The following is a 7,228-nucleotide window of genomic DNA, read 5'->3' as shown; positions in this document are numbered from 1 at the left end:
CTCTTCTTCAGAATCAGGCCATTCAAGTCCAGTCGGACAAATGTGATGGCAGTGACAAACATAAACCGACAGGACGGAATGAAAAGCAGAGCCACAGTGTCAGAGGTGTCAAGAATTCTCCTATTGGCGGAAAAACACGCCATGGCATTGTCAGCGGTCTTCATTCTGGGAGTAGACATCTGGGAAGCAGACTTCCTCAGCCGACACGACCTGCACCCGGGGGAGTGGGGCCTTCACACGGAGGTCTTCCGGTGGTTGACACGTCGGTGGGGATATCCCCAAATCGACATGATGGCCTCTCGATTCAACAAGAAGCTGAAGCGGTATTGTTCCAGGTCGAGGGACCCACAAGCAGTGGTGGTAGATGCTCTGACAACTCCGTGCGTCAACCAGCTGGTGTACTTGTTTCCTCCGCTTCCGCTGATCCCAAGAATTCTAAAAAAGAATAAAAAGGGAAAAGGGTCAAGCAATTCTCATTGCTCCAGACTGGCCACGAAGTGCCTGGTATGCGGATCTTCTCGAGATGCTGCTCGAAGATCCGTGGTCTCTACCTCTTTGCGAGGATCTTCTGCAACAGGGCCAGTTCGTCTATCAAGACTTACCGTGGCTACGTTTAACGGCATTGAAGTTGAATGGCTGATTCTAGCCAGGAGAGGGATTCTTGACAAGGTCATCCCGACTATGATCCAAGCCTGGAAGGGGGTAACGTCTAAACATTAGCACCATATTTGGAAGAAATATGTCTCTTGGTGTGAGTGCAGACAATATTCTGCAGTGGAATTTAATCTGGGACGTTTCCTGCTCTTTCTGCAGTTGGGAGTGGATGTGGGTCTACGTCTAGGTTCCATAAAAGTCCAGATTTCGGCCTTGTCTATTTTCTTTCAGAAACAACTGGCTTCTCTTCCTGAGGTCCAGACGTTCTTGAAAGGTGTTCTGCACATCCAACCTCCCTTTATGCCTCCCACGGCACCTTGGGATCTCAATTTGGTGCAGCAGTTCCACCAGTCTGACTGGTTTGAACTGTTACAGGAGGTAGACGTAAAGTACCTTATGTGGAAGTCTGTCATACTGTTGGCCTTGGCTTCAGCAAGATGTGTGTCGGAACTGGGGGCGTTGTCTCACAGGAGCCCCTACCTAATTTTCCATGAGGACAGAGCTGAACTCAGAACTCGTCAGCAATTTCTTCCTAAGGTGGTGTCTGCATTTCACATCAACCAACCTATTGTGGTTCTGGTTGTTACGGACACCTCTGCTACGTCAAAGCCTTTGGATGTTGTGAGGGCTTTGAAGGTGTATGTAAAGAGGACAGCTCATCACAGGTCATTGGGATCGCTGTTCGTTCTCTATGATCCCAATAAAATTGGGTGTCCTACTTCAAATCAGTCAGTTGCACACTGGATCAGGCTCACTATCCAGCATGCTTGCCGGTTCCAAAATCTGTACAGGCCCACTCTACTAGGTCGGTGGGTTCTTCTTGGGTGGCTGCCCGTGATGTCTTAGCTCTACAGCTCTGCCGAGCAGCTACTTGGTCAGGTTTAAACACGTTTGCAAAGTTTTACAAGTTTGATACTTTGGCCTCCGAGGACCTTCAGTTTGGTCAATCAGTTCTGCAGGAACCTCAACACTCTCCCACCCAGTTTGTGAGCTTTGGTACTTCCCCATGGTACTAAATGGATTCCCAGTATCCCCTAGGACATAAGAGAAAATAGAATTTTAATTACTTACCGGTAGAGATGAGCGGGTTCGGTTCTCAGAGAACCGAACCGTATCAATCTTCACCATTCGAGTCCAGATCAGAGCCAGGCTCGGGTTTTCCCACCTGACTCGTAAGTTTAAAAATATTTTTCACGTGTTCAATCCTGCGCTATTCTGCTTAACCATGTGTAAAACATATACCACAAGAGTGCATATAAAAAACAGATGATCGAGCAACATAAAATGTGTACATGCAAAGCACCACATCCAAATAAAATGAAAAGTTACTGAGCTTTTATAAATGGAATGGATCACACGCTTCTGTGAGCAACTTCTTAATACATGTAGGAGACAAGATCATCCAAGAATCTCTGAAATCAGAAAAAAGTGCTTCCCTCTAATGGGTATAACCCTTTGCAGGGGGGATCAGCACAGAGAATAAATCATAGTGCAGTATTTTGTATAAAATCAGAGGGGTTTTAATACAAATCGCACTTACAACACATAGGAATAAAAGTCACATGTAAAAACTCCTTTCATGGCAACAGCACTTGAACATTGCAAACATATCACCACAGCTCCTGTTGATGTACTCAGGATAGGGTTCGGCAGCCACAGCTCCTGAATCTGTGGGAGCTTCTCCAAGGTGACAGTGCAGAGTCGGTGAGTGTCCAAACAGGCAGGAGTTACAGAACCACACTTAACGCGTTTCGGACCTCGCTGGGTCCGTCATCAGAAGTGTGGTCACAGTTACAGAATGAACCTTTTAAAGGATTTACTAATTGTACAACTAGAAACAGCGGTGCAGGATCCTCGTTTCCTGTTCCCTGACCGGAAATAATGTCATCCGTTTGAGAGCGCTGCGTTCCATAACTATTCTACCGGAAACAGGAAATCCTTCTCAGCTGGCTTCAGCGCTGCATTCCACTGCGGGTCATAGAGTCACTTGCGCCGCGTTCCACTGTGGGTCATAGCGTTCGTATAGTCACTAGCATGAATATTCATATAAGTCCATGCTTTACACATATAAATAATAGATGTTGATAACATTTTTTATCCATAGAGATATTCCAACAGACCCTGCCAAAAATGTAAAATATATGGTGATACATACATTCTGAATTTCATAATTTCTCAATGTTAGCCTTCACCATACCAACATCCATAAAGTGACAGTGCTTGTTACAGACTGTGTGGGAAAGAATAATACATTTGTATTAACTAAGATAAAAAGCATCCTAATTCAAATTCATTATTCAAACCATTGGGAGTGAGAGTTTTCAATAAGAAAATCCACCGCATCTCTGCTTTAGATAACCTTTTTTCCACATCCCTGGTTCTCAATTTTGGCAGGATTAATTCTATACCACAGAAGAATTTTAAATGGCATTCCTTTTTATCATGATATTTTTTAAAATGTGCCGACACAGTGTGTGTGTCCAGACCTTTTCTAATGTTGTATATGTGTTCGGCCAGCCTCGTTTTTAAGGCTCTAGTGGTCCTGCCTACATAGTACAGGCCACAACTACAACCGAACACATATACAACATTCCGTGAATTGCACGTAATAAATTGATTAATGGTGTAAATCTTATCATTAATGGTTAATTCCTTAATTTTACTGGTGTCACTTTTAACTGTTCGGCACATAAGGCAACATCCACACCGGTGGAAACCCTTAGTTCGAACACTCTGACGTGATTCTACATCTAAACTGCTTCTCACGAGTTTATCTTTTAAGGCCGGAGCCTTCCTATAAATAAAAGACGGTGCTGTTGGGAGACTCTCAGAGAGAGCTTGATCCTGCAGCAAGAGCTTCCAATTTCTTCTAAAAATATTTTCTATGCTTTTAAAATTGGTACTGTACTGACTAATAAAAGCCCATTCATTCTTATCATTTTTCTTATTATCGCAATCTTTAATCTTTAGCAGATCATCTCTATCTATGTTGTTTATTTTGGTTCGTGCTTTCTCAATTGTGCCTGATGCATAACCCTTCTGTTTAAAACGTTCTGAGATCTCATTCAACTGTACATCACAAATCTCTTTATCTGTACAATTGCGTTTAACTCTTGAGAACTGACTGAAAGGTATCGCCTCCAGCCAGTTATCATGGTGCAAACTTGATCTCTCAATAAAACTGTTGGTATCAGTGGGTTTTCTATAATTTTTAGTTTTTATGCACCCTTGATCAACATAAATGCACAGGTCCAAGAAATGAATTTCCTTTTTGCTATATGAGAACGTGAGTTTTATCGCCATATTGTTCTCATTAAGTAGATTACAGAACATAGTTAATGATTCCTCATCGCCCCTCCATACAAATAGGACATCATCTATGTACCTCTGCCAGGTTCTGCCAGGTTCGCCACTAGACCGCCATCCGGCCATATCTGGTGTTCCTCCCAGTACGCCATAAACAAATTGGTGTAACTAGAGGCGAACCTGGTGCCCATGGCAGTACCCACAACCTGTAGGTAAAAATCACCATCAAAACTAAAATAATTATTGACAAGTATAAACTCTATTCCTTCTAAAATAAATCTTTTTGTCAGTGGATTCAAATCACTTTTTTCTAGGAAAAAGGAGACTGCTGTTAAACCCCTTTCCTTCTCAATAACGGTGTATAACGTGGTGACATCAGCACTGCATAAAAAAAGTTCAGGTTCCCAATTCTGATCCTTTAATTTTCTAAGTACATCCCCTGTATCCTTCAAGTAAGCTTTTGTCAATATTACTAAAGGTTGTAGGTAATAGTCAATTACTGCAGAGAGATTTGAAGTAATGCTATTACAACCCGAAATTATAGGGCGACCAGGTGGGTTATTACAATCCTTATGAACTTTTGGGAGGGTGTATATAGTTGGAATTGTGGGGTTCTTTATCTTGATGAAATCTACTTCATTTTGTGTTAATACCCCATCATCCATAGCTTTTTGTACAAATACTCCTAGTGCTTTCTCAATTTTCAAAGTAGGGTCACTTTTTAGTTTCTTATAAGTGATTCCATTATTGAGTCGTTTGTGAATCTCTTCCACATATTTACTTTTGTCCATGAGGACTACTCCCCCGCCTTTATCGGCGGGTTTTATTATAAGTTCAGAGTCCTCCTTTAAAGATTTGATGGCTTTAAATTCATTTTTAGTGAGATTTAAGCTTCTGTTTGGGCCCTTTTTGTTTTTATTAGACAACAGAGCATCAATTTCACTGCAGACGACTTTATTAAAGCAGTCGACACAGCTTCCCCTACAGTGGGTAGGATAAAAAGTGGATGGAGGTTTAAATTTAGACTTTTTGTTTACCTCTATTGCACTTATGTTTGGTGCTTCTTTCTCCTTATTCAGGAAGAAACGCTTTACTGCCAATTTCCTGACAAACTTCTGTACATCCACATAAATTTCAAAAGGATTAGATTGGTACGAAGGAGCGAACTTAAGTCCCTTCTTGAGGACTCTCTCTTCATTAGTATCTAGCACTCTTGAACTCAAATTAAAAATCTTACTCACTAACTTTTTCCGTCCCATTTTCTATGTTGGGGGCCTTTTTCTTTCTTTTTTGTGTATTGGATATAGATTTTGTTCCCGCTCTTTTTCCCCTATATCTCTTTTTATTTTTACCATTTTTTATACTTTGGGTCTCCTTGGGGTTCTGGGGTCCCAGTTTAAACGGGGCGAGTATGAGGTGGATGGATTTTCATCCTGCATTTCTTGAAAGGCTGAAAACCTATTCGTAGTATTATAGGAATTATAGTTCCTGGGTACCCTCTCAAAAGGGGCCTTCCATGTGTCCAATCTATAGGGGTCACCACTTTCCTGATTATATCTCTGTTTGTGGTTATAATTCCTATATTTAAACTTTGATGATCGTCTATTATAAACTGGTTCAAATGGTTCATTCTGTTGATATGAATTATTTCTCCATTGTACATTATGTTGTGTCCTAAAATTTCTTACATTATTCTTCCTCCAAGTGGGTGTATTATTTGTTTTTTTTTTTGGGATAAATAGATACTTTTTCTATATTCACTTCCCCTATGTCTCTTAAATATTTTTTATGCTTTTTATCTCTCAATTCCTTGGTATTCTTGGTTATCTTCCTTAATAATTCTCTTTCAGCTGTTCTAAAATCTTCAAGTTCTTTAAAAGGGTTAATGAGGGTGTGTAACAGATTAATTTCATCATTTAACTTGGATATTGCTGACCTTCTCTCCTTAATAATGAGGCCTATCAAGGACAGCGAACAGCTATCCAAGATAGAGTCCCATTCTCGTTTAAAATTCCCATCTTCAGTAGTAAATGAAGGGGGCTTGACAATCTTAAGACCTTTGGGAATGATCTGGTCAGCATGATACTTTTCCAAGGTAATTAGTTCCCACCATAAGCGGTTCTCTTTTAACATCACCCCTCTAATTTAGAAAAAATAGTATCCAAATCTTCATCGCAGACATCAATTATGTCATTGGTTTTTGAAAAAGTGGATGATATTAACTCTTTTCTTGTTTCTCTAAAATTGAACATGTCTGCTGCAAGGTGTAACACCCAATGGATGAAATTTGGAACAAGTGAAAATTATATATGGGTGTGACAAATATGCGCAATTAAAACCAGAATTATGCAGCAGAAACACACGTGAATAGAGTGTTCATCCAACACTCAAAAAAACTGAATGTTTAAAAATATTTTTCACGTGTTCAATCCTGCGCTATTCTGCTTAACCATGTGTAAAACATATACCACAAGAGTGCATATAAAAAACAGATGATCGTGCAACATAAAATGTGTACATGCAAAGCACCACATCCAAATAAAATGAAAAGTTACTGAGCTTTTATAAATGGAATGGATCACACGCTTCTGTGAGCAACTTCTTAATATATGTAGGAGACAAGATCATCCAAGAATCTCTGAAATCAGAAAAAAGTGCTTCCCTCTAATGGGTATAACCCTTTGCAGGGGGGATCAGCACAGAGAATAAATCATAGTGCAGTATTATTATTATTTATATGTGTAAAGCATGGATTTATATGAATATTCATGCTAGTGACTATACGACTATATGAACGCTATGACCCGCAGTGGAACGCGGCGCAAGTGACTCTATGACCCGCAGTGGAACGCAGCGCTGAAGCAAGCTGAGAAGGATTTCCTGTTTCCGGTAGAATAGTTATGGAACGCAGCGCTCTCAAACGGATGACATCATTTCCGGTCAGGGAACAGGAAACGAGGATCCTGCACCGCTGTTTCTAGTTGTACAATTAGTAAATCCTTTAAAAGGTTCATTCTGTAACTGTGACCACACTTCTGATGAAGGACCCAGCGAGGTCCGAAACGCGTTAAGTGTGGTTCTGTAACTCCTGCCTGTTTGGACACTCACCGACTCTGCACTGTCACCTTGGAGAAGCTCCCACAGATTCCGGAGCTGTGGCTGCCGAACCCTATCCTGAGTACATCAACAGGAGCTGTGGTGATATGTTTGCAATGTTCAAGTGCTGTTGCCATGAAAGGAGTTTTTACATGTGACTTTTATTCTTATG

At 40.8% G+C, this 7,228-nt stretch overlaps 1 long non-coding RNA gene across 1 annotated transcript in view; it reads right to left on the bottom strand.

The window, feature by feature from the left end:
* Positions 1-2,174: 2,174 nt before the first annotated feature.
* LOC135051263 (uncharacterized) overlaps positions 2,175-7,228 on the bottom strand; it is an 86,065-nt gene continuing 81,011 nt past the window's right edge. Inside the window, exon 4 of the long non-coding RNA XR_010242143.1 lies at positions 2,175-2,775. This is a non-coding gene — a long non-coding RNA (uncharacterized LOC135051263). The remainder of the gene's footprint in view (positions 2,776-7,228) is intronic.

The sequence above is a fragment of the Pseudophryne corroboree genome, chromosome 2 (genome assembly GCF_028390025.1).
Source record: "Pseudophryne corroboree isolate aPseCor3 chromosome 2, aPseCor3.hap2, whole genome shotgun sequence".
Taxonomy (NCBI): domain Eukaryota; kingdom Metazoa; phylum Chordata; class Amphibia; order Anura; family Myobatrachidae; genus Pseudophryne; species Pseudophryne corroboree.
Note: the sequence above shows the minus strand (reverse complement) of the source record. Positions and strands in the feature narration are given on the sequence as shown.